This window comes from Micromys minutus, assembly GCF_963924665.1.
Source record: "Micromys minutus genome assembly, chromosome: 1".
In the NCBI taxonomy this organism is placed as follows: domain Eukaryota; kingdom Metazoa; phylum Chordata; class Mammalia; order Rodentia; family Muridae; genus Micromys; species Micromys minutus.
In genome coordinates, this window is record NC_137969.1 from 194,962,505 (window position 1) to 194,980,257 (window position 17,753).

Sequence of the window (17,753 nt, forward strand, 5' to 3'; positions counted from 1 at the left end):
CCAGAAATGCAGAGGGATGCTTCCACCTGCATCCCTCTTAAAGCAGTCAAGCTTAGTTCTTAAGCTCTTGCACCTTGGTCCTTAAAATAGGCAAAAATCCCGGGACTAGATTCCGAAATGTTACTTATGATAATAGCAAATCATTCAGAATTCAGTATCTACATCTCTGAGGAGAGGTGAAATGGCCTTCATCTTTTCAAGGACTGTGGCCTAGAGCATTTCTGAGACTTTGGTATTGCGCGGGGGTGGGGGGGGGTGTAAGTCCACACAGGAGGAAAGAGCATATAGCTCTTGGCAGGATTTGCCATTTCGGGTGGGTACTAAAGAGCGTATTTAATAACTACACATTTGGATATTCATTTTCGGCCAAAGTTGAATTTCCCTACATTGCTAGAATCCTGGGTTGAAATAGGCACCCTTCACTCTTGTTCCTCCTCTTCATCTCCTGTTACTGCTTCTGTCTTTGTGTGCTGTAAGGAGTAAAAGTATCTTCCTCCATAGCAGATACAGTTTGTTTGTTTGTTTTAATCTGATTGAATAGGAAGACTGAAGACTGTAATGGGGTTAGAGAGAATTGTCTCTCGGTTGGTTCTTTCATTTTCTCATGACTCTGAAATTTAATGACCTAATCATTGTTGTTTGAAGTTAAATTATCTGTTAAATTAGCCCTAAAACAATAACTGATGATATTTTTCCTTTGGGTCTGGTTGCCCGTGAATTCTTGCCCCTAGATGGGAATGACAGGAGTCTAGAAAAATTCTTGATTGTGCAGTTATAAAACTAATCAACTCACGGCTTACGTGATGTGCAATGATGTTATTCGTAAATTGAGATTATAAATTGGAAATTCTTTTTCAAACTTGTGCATAAGAAACCTAGACTCATAGATAAATATAAACACAATTCCGATTAGTATTCAGAAATCAAATCTAAAAGGTATTTTAATCTGCCTGCTAATATTTCTCACAAACGAAAAATTAGCTGTATGGAAACTAGCAACATTGTTAAACATAGAATGTAGCTATTTTGTTGAGTCTAACATATGTTCAGTTTGTATTTATAATACAAAATAGTCTTGAAGTAGTGCATATTTCCTTCTTTTTATTCCATGAAGTTTATGTAGTCTCAGGAGAGAGGTTGTTCATACATGGTGAGAGGTCAACGCTTTTCTCAGTTACTATATTATTGGTAGCCAAAGAATCTTTGAAGCCAATAGTATTCTAGTGTTTGATAAAACTTTGATAATAGGAAGCACTATTGTGTTTGCTCTATTAAAATGTGCTGAATGAATAATTAGAGACTGAGATGAATGTTGAAAAATTCAAAGCAAGAATAAGGTAGCAATTTTATTATTTAATACTTCAATAATTTCTATAATTAATAATGTGATTTTAAAGGTTGGCAATGCTTTCTTAGGGGAAAAAAGAGTACTCAGCCGATCTTATCTAAAATATTCTGGGAACAATTAAGTAGAATCAGATAGAATTTACAGGAGGCATTGCTTTTTTTTAATCTATTCTTTTTCTGGGAAAAAACTTAATTAAACATGGCAAACTCTGATTGCAGGTTGGAAGACTAAAATCGATCGCTTCTGCATCAATAGTGTTATGTATTACTACATTGATTTGTGTGTATTTATGCAGAGGGTTCAGCTATTTGCTTCCCATATTTCTGTGTCTCCCCCTTTGTTATTGTTGCACGTTGCTTTTAATGCAGGAGCCTATTGTAGGGAGTGAAACCCTTCCATTCTATGTGCACCTCAGAGTGGGCTCTGACAGTGTGACCAGTTTGATGCGAATTGTTTATTTGTTCTCTCTCTCTCTCTCTCTCTCTCTCTCTCTCTCTCTCTCTCTCTCTCTCTCTCTCTCTCTCTCTCTCTCTCGTAATTAGGAACAGATTCGGCCTAAAGCCCTGTGCTGCTTGAGAGCCTGTATTCTTTCCTTCACACATAGTATTGATGTGTTTCGAGACATAGGAAACATGATTTGGTGATCTTAGGTTTAAATGGAATGAAACTCACAAATAAGACACCATTTTCAATTGGTTTGTCCGGGTTAGCTTCACAAAAATAAGCTAGCCATGCGTTTGCAGTTTTTTAAAATGAAAAATAAAGGATGAATAATTTAAATACAGATATTGGACATTTTAAACAACTGCTAACTCGAAATTATGCCAGAGGTCTTTATTCAGAAGAAAATATGATATCCCACATGTTAAATACATGTATGTACATGTGTTTTATTAGTATGCATGGGTCATAGTCATGACTCTTACACTAATGGACCGCATGGATAGTATGTACCAGGAACCATCTCAACCCAAAATAGGAACACGTGAGTCGCTCAGCATGTTCAAAGTTCAGGGCAGGAGTAAGGGTTGAAAATACATCCATATCTGTAATCTTCTGGTGCCATTACAAAGCATTGAAAAGTTGTTTGAAATTTGAAAAAAGAAGTTACCTACCTTATGGAGGGCTATTGAGTATTTTATCTGCAGCACCTTTTTCAGTGTGCAGGAGCAGTTCCTTCACATCCAGTTAGAGCACAAGGACCCAAAGCATCTATGTACACTCCCCATGTTAAAATTATTATTTATTTATTCTCCCCCCCCTAGTGAATACAAGCTATATAGAAAACAGATCTGAATTATTTGAGGGGAATCAAAGGAACCTTGGAAGGTGGGAAGGGAATTACTTTACCTCAGTAGTTGTTCATAAAATCAGGGGCTGCGGGCAGAGGGCAGAGGTATCCTGTGATCTAACGTTGTGCAGAAGATTGAATGGGAGGGAGAGAGGAGGCAGGAGAGGGCTACTTTTATTTGTTTCATTTGTTTGAATTTTCTTTTCCTTATCAAGCCTTTGAAGCTAGCATAGTGAAGTGTTGTGGAGCCTAGGGCTGTAAAGGGGTTGAGATTCCTTAGCATCCCTTGAAGAGAAGGATTTCTCAGCCAAGGCCCTGATTCACCAAACCCCTCCCGCATCCCGTCCTCACGTGCGTGGTATCGTGGACAGTGTTGACTTGAATTGCTCTCTGGATGCAAGCCTTTCCTGTGAATGAATCCGAAAACACTCGACAGGTCGTGAATAATCGTTTTAATGAGTGTGCAAAGTGTGCGACGGGGTGCACCGAGTTGTCGGGTTAAACAAACAACTTGTACTCTGACCAAATCGGATTGTTAAAGTGCAAAGTGATGTCAGTACCATTCCCACTGCCTTTCCGAAATCCACAGATCTGACACGCGGGAGTCCAATTTTCCCCATTAAAGAAAAATAACAATATTTTTCAACCGTGTGTGATCTTCTTTAATATTAACCAGAGCCAAACAAAACCTCACTCGAGATCACAGTAGTTCCACCGGGGGAAATAAAACAAAACAAAAGGAAGGCGATCCAGGGGAAGGAGTAAGAATACATCAGGAATTCTGGGAGAGAACTTGTACTTAATCTTTCACACATTCTTGGGGATAGAAACTATTTGTTCAATGGGCTATACTCAAAATGAGTGGGATAGTACTTTTTCCCCATACTAATTCTGAGTCTGTAATCCTAGAAGGGCTTTTCTGTTAAAAAAAAAAAAAAACCCTAATATTTAATAATTTGTGTTAACCCCTTGAGTGTGAAAGACTGTCTATCTTTGGATGGAAAGATATCAAAAGGATTGCTAATATGGGCCCCATCTTAAACAACCACAAAGATTAGGGCCTCTCAAGAATCATACTACAGCCAGAAAGGTTACATTTCTCTCATATGCTTGACAATATCTACTTAAAATTACATTCACAGACTCCCTTGTTCCTTTTATCTTTAATATAGTTTTCAAGTATTAAATAAGAAAAGTCAAAGAGTAACCTTCAAAATGTTAACGAGAAGCAAAATCTTTGACACATTCCTTCTAAAAAGTTGGAAGAGAGAAATGTATAAGGTATTTCTTTCCCTTGGCAGAAACTTCAATATATTCAAATTTCAAACAGTATCCCAATCAGGTTTGCAAATTGATTTATGAGTTTCACATATCTAGCTTCTCCACTCCATAACCTTGTTGGCAGATGAAGTTTGTATTTGTTCTGGGTTCAGTAGTTTTCTTTACTAAAGATAGAAAGCATGCCATGGTTCCTGGCTTACTGTCTGTATATTTATCAGTTCTTAACATGTTAATCAGTTTAGAAAAAAGAAATGCTAGGTGTGTAGTATGAAAAGGCACAAATATGGAACCTCAGACTTGTTTACTTAGCTCCTATATCGTTAGCTACATAGCTGTATATCTGTGTCACATGTTTATGCCTAACAAGTAGCAACATTTTGAACTAATTGACCTAAAACAAAGAACTGAGGTATTTGAGACAAAGTAAGCAAGTCTGAACTAAGTCACTATACTTTGTTATTTTAGATATAGTTTTTATACACATTTGTTAATTAAACCTCACCTAGATAAAATAAAGATACTAAAATTCTGCTTCCATTATTACATTTTCAAAAGCTAAATAGGGCTTTGGAGATTTTGCCTGGTGTGTAGTAAATTTCGGTATCAGACTATATCAATCTAGAATATCTTCTGTTTTTAAATAACATTTAACAAAATTTGACAATATTTGTACTATAGTTATCTTAATGTGCTGATAGAATAGAAGTATTTTAGGAGCCACTGAAAGGATGTATCCATTTTTGTTTTAGATGTACAAACAGTAAAGCTAGAGGGTGGGTCTGTTTTTCTGTGTATATATGTAGTTAAAGAACTTTACTATCAAAACATTCATTATATTTGAAAGAGCAAGAACTTATTGTAAGGAGAAGTGCATTGCTGAGTTTATATTCCATAGACTTTGCATGAGAGGGCTAAGCTTGTCTTTTTTTCAGAGACTTATAAGAGGAGCAGAGAGAAGGAAGACGCTGATTTGCAGGGGAGAGATCTTACATGCTAGGTTGATCCTGAACACAGGGAATCCATGTGAAAAATCTGGTGACATGAGGGTCATTCATCTCATCTTTGTTTTCTGCTTAAAAATGTTTTTTTTAAGTCTATGAAACAGGTTACTGATAATCTGGGGGTAGAGAGAGTGGTTTGGTGACTAAAATGTATAATAGTTATATTCTTCATCCGAATGACCTACTTATTTCACAACTGCAAAAATTTAGTGTCCAAAATTTAGATTATCTTCCTACTAAATCCTACATCATTATGAATCATCCGTGATCATTTATAGCTTTTGGTTTAATTACTAGTTTTCCACTTTAAATTACCAATAAATTAATTAATCTGACTAATCTTCCCAAACTTCTGGTGAATAGTATACCAACTGCAAGAAAAGCAACAAACCTGCAAAAATATTGCTAAATAAACTATTAGTAACAATGTAAGTTCCATAGCAGAAGTAAGCTTAAAATAATTGTAAGGCCAACAGGAAGAAAATAAAACCCACTTCAGCCTTAGGTTTGTGTTACATGGAGGAAGTTGAGCATCCTAATTTCATGTTTTGTTCATGAATGATTTCTGTCTAGATAAACCCAAGTTTCTGAAGAAAGACTCCCTTAGTCTACTATAGTAGGCCCTCTGAAATGCCATTGAGTACTTCTACATTCAGGCTCCATCATGGCTGTGAGTATGTTCCTCTAAGATTCTTAAAGCAGTCTGGAACAGAGGTAGACATGTAAAGGGTTCTTGAGTGGAGGGCTGGGGTATCTTCTGCCTAGATCACATCTTGTCAGTAGGAAAGTACTCATATTTAAAAGCTATGTTAAAAAACCTGTAAAGTGAGACACAGCATCCTAGCATCAGCATCTAAGATGCCATAATGAAATCCTTTTATTGCTTTAGGAACAGGTAGATGTAAAGAGACTAAAGAAGGGAGATTTAGTGGTAGTAGTCTTTATCAGTGCTGGTCTCAGTCCTAGGCCTAGGTAGGAAGAATCTGTCAGTAGGGCTCTACTTGAAGTATTCTAGCATCATCTCAGTCTAATATTCTTCTTGTCCTCTGAACATCTTGTCCCACTTTTACCCCCCCCCCCCCACAAAAGGTAAAGGAAATGAAAAAATTAAAAGGTATGAGATTAGGTTTGGCATTTGTCAGGCAGATGTTAGCAGGTGGCTTATAACTGCCTTCTTTTGTGAGAAAGAGGGAAGCTGGTAGGAGAGGAAGGGTAGTTGTGGGAAAAAAAATAACAGAGACTAAGGTAGAAATTCTTTGTCAGTTCAGCATCTATGGTCATGTAAGGAGAGGTCTTAGCTACAGGATAGTTTTCGATAAGAGACTGATAAGTTTAGCTGCATGAATGTGGCCCTGGCAATGGACAATAAAGCAGACCTCAGACCCTTAAAAGTTAAAACAACAAAACAAAATCAGTGTCATAAATATCAGTAGTCAGTTTGTGCTCTGGAAACTATTGTTATTACTACTACTATTATTACTACTACTACTAAGTTCTCTAAAACCTCAACATACACACAACAATAACAGGAACACCATAAGAAGGAAGCAAGGAAGGGAGAAGGCAGAACCTCCATTGCTGTAGTTCTTTGCGGTCTTTGCTGTTTATGGGAAGGAGGCTGAACATTCTTTATGTTTCCTTGTAGTCTTTTCATTTTAAAGAAAACACTTCCAGGTTGGAAGAACATTATTTTATTTTTCATTTCCAAGCATAAATCCACTGAGCTGATGCTCAGGTCTCATGCATCTCTGTAGGTCTGCAATGGGCGGTGGCAGCTTTGGGTGCTACTAGATCCTTATTTCAGTGGCACCCCAGAATTTCTCCATGCTTGGAGTTTAATAGCCAATGAATATTTATCCTTCTGTAAACATACTTCTGCAACTGAGAATAAGACAAGAACATCTCATATTTAATTTAATTACAACCAAAATAATGCTTCGAGGAGGATATTGTTACCATGATTCTTTTATTAAGAATTGTTTCTTTTATTAAGAAAAAAAACACATTATTTGTTTCAGTAAGAAAATTAAGAACAGTCACCATTACTAGATAATATGGCTTTGGAAGAACTTGTTTTCCAATAACTTGTATTTATTTTGCATGACTGAGAACTTCTGAACCAATACAGGCACAACCGAGAATAACTACATTTAATGATACTCCGGTGATGATATTTGTTATAAATAAAAACAAAGCATTATTTTAGTGTTAACAAAATTCAGAAACTCTTGTGCCTTTAAAGTTTACAAAGCCATTTAATTAAATTAAGAACCGTCTATAGCCCAATACCTTAATAAATCTTAAGCCAGAGGAGACATATATTTAAATACTTATTCATGTCCAATATATGCCAAAGTAAATGCACCAAGTATTGCTTATTCTATGCAAGCAAAAAGTCAAAAAATATTAGCATTTTAAGTACTAGTAATTGAGATTTATTTGAAATATGCAGATACTGAAGGAAATCTTTGCAGATGCATCTTTATATTGTGAAAAAATATATAGATTTTCTTTCCATACTGGGATATGGAAGAGTGAAGAATGAGAGTTGAGTTTTCTGGAAAGAAGATTTTCTCTTAGCAATAAGCCACAACATACAAATTTCATCCGTTATTCACACTCTATTAAATAAAAGAAACATACATTTTTACAGACAGGAGTCAGCCCTGGTCAAAAAGAAATGAATTGTTATAAATGATGCTTAACAGTTTTTCCAACAAAGAATATTTCAAGGAAGCTGCAACCAGATCTGTTGTTAAGTGGGAAAGCAAAACGTGTAGATTATGCTGTGGGGATTTAGTGGCTTCATAGGCTGAATATTCTTGAGGAACAGCATTACTCTGAGTAAGGTTGTGTAATTCTCTTGTATTCTTAAGGACAGGCTGGTGCTCAGTGGTGACTATGTGACTATGTGACTATGTGCAAACGTCTTCGTTACTGCTAACTTAAAAGATTTTTCAGGACACAAGAGGATACAAAATCATCTCTCCTGCATCTTTATTGACTTTTATTCACAGTTCTAAAACACACTTTTCATAGGTAGTGGCTTCCAGCTCTGGCTTCACAGCCGGCAGGGCAGCTAACATTCAGGGAAATGGGGCTCCGATGTAGCAGTTAGGGAGGAAAGGATGGTGAGGAAACCCCAACTTATAACCCCATCAAAGGAATTCTCATTGGCAGAGACAGACTAGGAAATGGTAGCTCTAAAAAGGGGTCATGGGAAGACAGTAATTTTCTTTAGGTGTGTTTTGGAAAGATGCAGTACTGTTTAGGCGTTGGAATTAATCGCGCAGCCTACATCGAATGTGCCGGAAATCATGCTCTGTGCAAATGAAAATGAAGGAATTTTATGCATATTCTAATTCTCCCTCTTTGGCTGCTATTTTGGAGGAAAAGGCTTCTTTTGCTGATGGTGGGACTTTTTTGTTCTGCACAGGAAATGTGTAAATGAACACATTTTTTTTCTCCCTGTTTTTCCTTTCCATTTCCCTCCTCCACTCTCCCCCTCCCTTTGTCAATAACCACACGTAGTTAGGATACTCAGTTCAGACTGATCCCTGACTGCTTTCCCTTTCCAGGACAGGAGGTAACAGACCCATAGGCAGCCCCCCCCCCCCCCCCCCCCGGGTTAGCTCTTCTCTAGGTCGTTAGGCCTGGCCTTTGGGAATGAAAGTAAAGTTTGTATAGTACTGAGGTAGAGAATTAGTAGTTACAACTTCGAATGGAATGTCTTTTCGCTTTAGACCTCACCAGAGCTTATAAACAATGTGGTAGAAGTGCCCTGACTATCAAGACTAGTAAGGGCAGTGAATTTTAATTATACCGTTACCAGCAAGCGACTTTCTACTTCCATTTTGATAAGCCAGTCGTCTAATGGTGCTTAATAATAGGGGCTCTAGCGATCCTCTGGCGGACTTTGTGCGAACTCCTAAGCCGAGCTAGCGAAGGGTGTGTGGAGACTGAGGGCGGGAGGAAGAAGGTCGCTGAGAGGGAAAGGGTTGCTCTCTCCATCCCCTCCTGCGCTGGGCAGGCTTTTCAGAACTAATTCAGAGTAGGGCGGGGCGAGGGAAGATGCCAACAGACTTGAGTTTCTCCCTTTTCAGTCTCTGGATAAACAAAACCTTGGGAACAATCTTATTCTTCCCAGTTTAGACTGAAAAGCGTGGCGCGTCCCGAGCCCGCGCGCTCCTGCCTTCTACCGGGTTTCGGGAAGGAGGGCTCGGGGCAGCAGGAGCCGGACCGGTCCTCTGCGCTCTCCTAGCGGCCGCTGGGGTCGCCTCTCCCGCCGGCCTGCTGGCGCTGGGCGGTGCGACGATCCGAGGACCCTTGCGGCTGAACCCAATCAATTCTCCAGCCCCGGCTCCCCGAGCTCGGACGCGGCTCGCTACCGCGCCCGGCGCCGTCTGCGCAGTGCCAGGGACAGGTTCCAGCCGCGCGCTCGGGGCTGGGCAGTGGGGAGCCACCAGGGAAGCCAGAGCGGGCGTCCGGGGAAGGCCTGCGGCGGCGCCGGGACCTGGAGCTCTCCCGCCCGCTTCTCGGGCGTCCAGCGGCGCCGACCCTCCTCCCCCGGCCCTCACCCGACCTCCAGCCAGCTCGGTCCGCGGCCTGGAGAAGGGGGTCTGGGGGGTCACTCCCCTCTCTGGTCTCGGACCAGTCACGTGGCTGAAGGACTGCTCGGGCACCCGGTGGCACCTTCCCCCTGGCTGGTGGTGTCTTCAAACTTTTCCTCTTCAATTGTTTATATTTTCGTTTTTTTTTTTCCTCTTTCTTTTCTTTAAATGTCTCCACTTCCTAAGTGAGCGGAAGGAGCTAAAGGCCGTAAGAAAAGGCCCAATGAGAAGGAAATTACTTCTGGCTTTTCAGACCTTTTCATTTGCCCCCTTTTCCACCGCTGGCCCAAGATTCACACTGAGATCTAGCCCTCTTCCTTCATTCAGGGCCAGTGTCTGCACTTAGCCTTCGCTGTAAAATGTTGCAGAAAGGATGGCTTCCTTAGGCAGAATGCCTCAGATCAGCTCACTTTGGGGGTGCAGCTTTTTTATTTTCTTCCTACTTAGCTGAAAGGCAGATAAACACATATGTTTTACATTGGTGTTATTGATGTAGCTGTGCCCCCAAGGTGGGGGGGGAGGCTTAAGTTGCTGGAAATATTTTTCTTGCTCTTGTTCATATATATGTGAGAAAAAATGCTGTGACTTTTTGGATGTTGAAGTTAGTCTTAAGGCATTTCCTTTACATTTTTCTGTCTTTTAAAAAAACGATTTTGCTTCTTTGATAAGAAGTGAAGAAGACCTTGCAAAATGAAGTTAATCTCTTGTAGAAACTACAGGATTTCTTCCCTTCTCCGGCTGCTCTATTACAACTGAATACTTTTTAAACTGACTCACTTTCTTTGTTGTGTCTTTTGCATCATTTGACGAGTCTTATTCTTTACAATAACTTTTATTTTTTGAATACCATAAACATTTTTTTTTAATACCCAGGCAAGCAATTTTGGATTTGGAAAATTTTAAGACTAAATTCAGTCAGTCGGTATATATGAAATACTGAGCACCAGTTGTGAAATCCGTGGACTATTCCCTAGAGCATTTTATGTCCTACTCTCATTGATTGTAAAATAGTGAAATTATATAACCAATGAGCTAATAAGCATGAAACTAATTTGAAAGGTTATAATTGCTAATCAAATGTAAAGCATATTTATTAGCATCACTATTAAAAGGTGCCAGAGGGATACAGATAAAACCTGTTCCTATCCTCTGGGAACTTACAATCTAGTTGGGCATAAATAATGAGATGTAAATTGATAGAAATAGCTCCTAAGCAATGTTCAGTGTCTGGCATATTGAAGACAGTCAGAAAATGATTGCCTCACATTAATTTGTAGCCCTGCCATTCTTTTAACAGAAATATAATGCTGTAAGTAAAGGAGGGATTAATTAGGAAAAAAAATCTCATGGAGAAAATGAATCTGTCCTTCCCAAGTCACATGTGAAGGTTGGAAGCATGGAGGCTGTTTGTTTGTGAGGGATAAAATGGTATTAAGTGTGGGATATGAAAAATGCCAGATGGAAGTGTAAACAACCACAAGACCATTCTTATTGATACATTTTGTGAAAAAAATTGAAATTGGGTGTCTGTGTGGGGTATGTGTATGTGAATGTCGGTATCTGAGGAGGCCAGAGGAAGCAGGTCTCTCTGAAGATGGAGTTTCAGGCAGCGGTGAGCCACCTACAACATGGTGCTGAGAACCAAACAGGGTTCTCTGGAAGGGCAGCGTTTGCCCTTAACTTCTGGGCCACCTCTTCAGCCCCCTGATACTTCTAAATGAGTCTATTTAAATACCGAATGTAAAGAAAATTTAAGAGGAATGAATGAAAAAAAGATTCAGGTAACCATTACTATAGCCACTGGACCCCTTACTCTGTCTTTGTATACGGTGGAAATTACACTGAAATGACAAACCAGAACATAAACATCCAAACACATGGAGCATTGTTACCCTAGAGTTATATCACTTACCTACCTATTCTTCATTGCCAGAGGCACTGGAGAGGATCGATATAGACATGTGGGGATAAATCGTGAGATATTGCTATCACAAGCTAGGCTCAAGGTGTATTTTTTATTTAGCATTTATACCTACACTCATTGGAAGTGATTTTCAACTATGAATGAGGTTTTCCTCCTATTGTATCCACCCTCTCTAGATGGTTTGCTGTTACCTACAGAAAAATTTACTTATAACAACTACAGGGGATGGGGTGTAATTGGCATCTGGTAGATAAAGTTGTTGGATGCTTTTAAGTACGTACCCTACAAGTTATATTTTATTTTTGTACAACCTCAAATTCTTCTATCCAACTTATCAATGGAACCCAGGTTAAATAATCTTCAGGACTGGGAAAACTTTGGAAAGCTACACCAGAAGTACTTGGATTTAATCTTTCTTTTGGTTATGTTTTCAATTAAAAAATACTATTTTTGCAGAGTGAGAAAAATCTAATTGAAGAAAGCTATGTCTTTGACTTGCCCAGGAGCTTCAGGTGGGAAAAACTAGGAGGATATCTGTTAGGATTTTCTATTTCTTATAAAAGCAGAGGTAAAGATCGTTTTTAAAGGATTTGTCATCTGAATGCTATTTGTTAAATTAATAAAATGTGTCTTTGGAGTTGCTTAGCAACTTATGAAAAGATTTTTAGAAGTTCATTTGTTTGTTTAAAATGAGGGTAACCTGCATATTATTAGCTACATTACATAAATCAACAAAGAAATGTACACCAAAAATGGAACATGAAGTTTCAACACATGTTCTGCTCTCGGTGTCTGGTAATTCAAACATTCAATTGTCTGGTAGATTTGCATCAAGTGTCCCACAAACATTATCTATGCATAGAACTTTAGCATAATATTGCATAGATAACAAAACCAAAGTGAGAAAATTAAACAGGTTTGTCATAAAATAATTGTTTTTCTTAGCTTTTCTTCAATAATCATATTCCCCAAGTACTTTATCGGACATTAATCACATTCCTGTGAGAAGAATTTCTCCACTACTCTCAGCATTTGCAGTTTTTAATCATACCTTATTGCATCTACCTAACCTGTATCTTCTTTTCACATTGCCAGGGTTATCAAAGAACATTCAAAGACAGTCTTGGACATTATCATTGCTTGTAATCAAAAAAATCTATTGCCAATGATATTTTATTTCTAGAATTCAGTGGACCATTTGAATTGATTATTTACAAATTAATACAACAGGAATTTTCAAACATGGAACTTTCAGGGCTACTGAGAACGGTCTGGAACTCCTGAGTCACCTTTTCTAAAAGTTATTTTTGTAAATTGCTGTAACAGTGGCTCATCAGTCACTTTGAAAGAAAGTGATCCTTGATTAACTGTTGGCTGATACCATGCTCACAGATGTGTAGCAGTAGCCCAGGTGCAACTTATAAAACAAGACAGGTAACTTCCAAAACCTAAGCGCTCTCTCTCTGTCTCTCTCTGTCTCTCTCTGTCTCTCTGTCTCTCTGTCTCTGTCTCTGTCTCTCTCTCTCTCTCCCCCTCTCTGTATGTGTGTATGCATATTTAAAAACGTTCACCTTTGAGCATTAATCTACATAATTGTTACAGACAAACTAAACCAAATCCTCCTCTAAAACAACAATGCACTAACACAGCAATTCTGTATTGTTAAAGCAAAGCAGCAAGTTTGGTGGGTTCCTAAGTTTCCATATTTGATTTTCTGGTTTTAGAAGATCACATTCATAATTTCCATTACACAGCTGAAATAGAATCTCGTTCTTAGGACTTAGAGGTCAGATTCTATTAGTCAGAATTTCCCTATATAGAGTTAGTCACATACCTTCTGAGATGAGCGCTTCCATAAGAGTCAATGTTAGGATTACTTATTGAAGCCGATTGTTATTTTATGAGTTCAAAGAAACTATTATTGGTCTATTATTTACTACTAAGTGTTTTTTTTTTTTTTAATACTAACCAATAGTCATTGTTTAAATGTGTATCATTTGGACTGGTATCCTAGTCTGTTCATAGTAGTGGACATGTTTTAATTCTTTGACTTTTTTTTCCTCATTGATTCATTCTACCATAGAATAATTTCCTCTCACTTAAGATATTTCTTAAGAGCTTTCTTTTAAAATATACATTTTTTTTATTTTTATTTCTTCTGATCCATCCTATTAATGTGGTTCATTTTTTTTTTCTAATAAAGAAACTGGAAAAAATTTCATGAAAGCATATGCCACTTGGTGGCTTTGGCTCACTGTTGTTTTGTCATTTACATTTGAATAGTTGAATTTTTAGGATCTTTAATGCATTTCTGCAAGAATCATTCTCTCACTATTTCCCTTGGTGCTTTGCTACCTTTAGCTTAAAAATATGATTTCATTCATATAATTAATGCAATTGATAAGAAATGAGGAAAATTAATCAAAACATGCAAAAGTAACTAAAACCACAGAACAAAAGTGTATAGCTACTTGTGTGTAAGTAAACATGAAAATTTACCCTCTAAATCTGTTAAGAACATAAATTCAAAAGGTTGAATTATTGACTTCTAATAAGATTTTGAATGCTTGTTATGCATATTACTGTGAGACCATAATAACATACCATGAGAAATTAAAATGTTTCAAATAGTTATTAATATGCTTTTAAAATAATTTGCTTGTATAATCTTGTTTTTATTAAGAACCTTTGACTTTTCTGTAATGATCATATATTTTCTTATTCCTAGGCTATTTTCGGATCTTTACTCCTCCTTGGTACAAGGAAGGCTGGCATGCCCAATCACATCACATCAGAGGGTATCTATCCACCAGTGTGATGACACCAAGCATGAATGAGCAGACTCCCTGTAGTCACATGTCCCTGGAGAACATGGCTTCATCATTCTTCAGAACGAAAAAAAAGTAGAGTCCCTTCAGAATGAGTCCTCTAGTCTCAGAATGACTAGAAGAACCTTGTGATTATTTAGATCTTTTTCCATACCTCAATTCTTACTCACCTTCCTATATTCTAGTTCCATAAATAAAAATGAAATGTTAATAAATTAATGAAATTGATTTGGTGTCAGTGAATCAATTGAGGCTTGGCTGAATCAACCCATGTTTGGGGAGCTGCATAGGACTATAATTTACCTTCCTGCATTTTCTACCTCCTGATGATGTAAGTCTTATGTGAGGGTCAAAACTTCTCTCCACATTTGTATAATTGGAAAAGAGAATAAAGATGTTGTATCACTGGGTTTTTATGTTGTATCACACACACCTGACCAAGTACTTCTTTAACTCATGAAGAGCACAGGGTGCAGCACCATGTTTTTTTTAGGTTGCATGCAAGCTATGTACTTTCTGGGTCACTCTTCTTTCAAAATGTTTTGCTTGGTATAGGGCTTAGTGCAATTATGAAAAAAAAAAAAAAACTCCTTTTATAAGAGGGATTGTTCGAGTTTTATTGTTGCCCTCAAGATGTATAAAATAAAATGAGTGACTAGGGCTGGGGATGCATTGCAGTCCTACATGGTGTCTAGAAAGTAAGGCCCTAGGTTTAATCCTCAGTACCCATGAATAATTCAAATGTGTATTGTTTCTATCCTAAGTGAGAGAAAACAACTGCTATGAGTTTTTATTAAATATATGAGATACTTAAGTGTGCTTTACATTATCTTGAAATCACTTAGAAGATTTTGAGACTCAACTTACATATATTTCTGGCTCTCCTAGAAATCTAAATAAACCTAGAGACCTCCCTCTGCCTCCGTAGTGCACGGAGGAGTGCACTAGGAGCACTAAACCTTGTGATTTGTTTTTCAATTCTTATGGGTTTACTCAGAGAGGTATCATCAAGATGCCTCAATTTTTAAAAAAAAAGCAGAAAATTAGATTACACTTCGCTTGCTGAATATCAACACCAACACAAAATAGATCTTAAAACCATGCAAAGCTGTCTTTAGAGAAAAGATGAATTATTCAGCTAAAAGATCTGATTTAAGTTAATTGGCAATATTAGCAGATCCAAAGAGGAAATGGCCATGGAAGTAGATAAATTAAAACCAGAAGCCACATAGCAAAAGCGTACTTGAGCATGGTTCAGAGATAAGAGATTGAAAGTTCATTCTGGTAGAATCCTAGGCCAATTGTGAATCAGTATTAGGCTGTCTAAATTTGATGCTAATAATTGTTCAAATTGTAAATGAGGAATGTATTTAGAACCAATGTTTTTCAAGCAATATTCTTGATTATATGACTTCCAGAGTAGTTTCAGTTAGAAACTAACCCCAGAAACTAACACAGTGATAGTTTCCAAGAAGTAATATTCCTTGCTTTCTGGGCAGTTTGTTTACTGAAGTTGTTTGTCATAAATGAACAGTTTCATTTCTAAGCCAAAACCTTTCTTGACTATATTAAAATAATTCTTTTACTATATATTTTATGGGGAGGAACAACGTTTTGGTATGTTAATAAAAGTTATCTAAGCATAAAGTTTCTAACTAGTGTACATGAAATCCATAGTAGTGTCCCGTAGGATATACAAACTCACCTTTCACCTCCTTTAAACGGCTTTCTATTGAAAGACATACTAAAACAAATGCTAGTAAAGTATCAAAGAAAAAAAAACTTTCCCATACTAATGCAGGAAATGAAATTCAGTACGGCAGGGGCATTACCTGGGAGAAAACAGAGATAGAACTGCCATATTATCCCCAAATCTTACTGGTAGACACCTAAAGAAGCTCAGATCAGTGATATTTTAGTTACACACACAGACTATTCTCTTATTTGCAGCCTCATGGCTAGAACTGAAGGACATTAAGTCAATGTCAGGCAGTAAAGAAGAAACACTGCATTTTCCTACTTACATGTGGAAACTAAAATGTTAATCTCATGAAAGAAGAATTGGCTCACAGGGGCTGGGCCAAGTGTGGGAAGAGAATGGGAAGATGATGGGCTCATTGAGCCCTATTAGACTGGGAACAATTTATAACACTCTTCGGCAAAAAAAAAAAAAAAAAAAAAAAAAAAAAGTAATTGTGGTTAGACTAGTGGAAGACCTACTAGAAAAGGTTTGTTCTTAACACAAGGAAATGACAAACTTATTAATGCAGGATATGCCAGTTGCCATGATCTGATTATCACACAATGTATATAGGTATAGAAATGTAACAGTACGCATCATAAACCACAACTATAGCCCCCAAAAGCTCAAACATAAATGAATGGAAATAGTACTTTATGTACTTAAATGAAGATAGAATCGCAATAAAATGGTAGAAATTTAGGATGTGATTACCTGAACAAGACATTGGCAGGTAACAACTGTGTATTTGAGATCATATGGTTTTATTTATTTATTTTTAGAAATTCTTACCTGATCTTTAAATTCCATTTAATTACCTTCTTTGCTTTATTTTGAATCTCTAAAAGCAATTTTTCATCTCACAAATCTTTGTTATTCATAATACTGGTGGAATAAATTAATGAATAAGTGTTTTTATATATTTCTGCACAATCTTACATGCTTAATCCTATCAGAACAAATGGAGCGTGGGAGTAGGTCTTTATTCAGCCTTATTCAGTCCCTTAGGGACTTAGGAATGAGTCTGTCATCTTTAGGGCCATTCAAAATTTGCATATTCAACACTGGATAGCATGTAGAAAGTATGCTCCAGATTCTTTGAATCTATTCTTTAATTCCATATGCCTAGAGCAATTTACTTTGTCAAATACCACTGTAGGTAAATCATCAGCATGCTATTCATTTATGTGTTTAGGAAAAAAATAGATTTTCTAAGTACATGGCAGTATCTCTGTTTTGACAATCAACCAATGGTGGCCACTGACTGGCTACATTTGAATATTGTTCTTTGTTTTTCATCAGTTATTTAAAATTTGTACTAAATGCTAAACTAAAAATTAATCTCCACTTAATATTCCTGAGGCAGATGGCTCTTGTTAGAAAGCACTTGTCTTCAGGGACTGAGTCTAGAAAAGCTTCCTATCCCTTTGTTAAGTTTTTGTTTTATACAAACCCTCTTGGCAACTTTTTGTGAAACCTATAACCTGCTCCATTACAACTTAAAGCTCGTATATGTGAAAGAGATTGCATCCTTAAATGAGCATTTTCTTTGCTGTTATTGTCTTCCGTCATTATCCCAATGTTCTTTTATTCTACCTGTTATTGAGAATGCACTTTCAGATTTAGCATGGAGATTAACTGTAAAACAAGTGAATAGCAAATTTTCTTGTTGGGATGAACTATAAAACTCAGTGCTTTTAAGAGGCTTTTGTTTTTTTTTTTCTAGTGT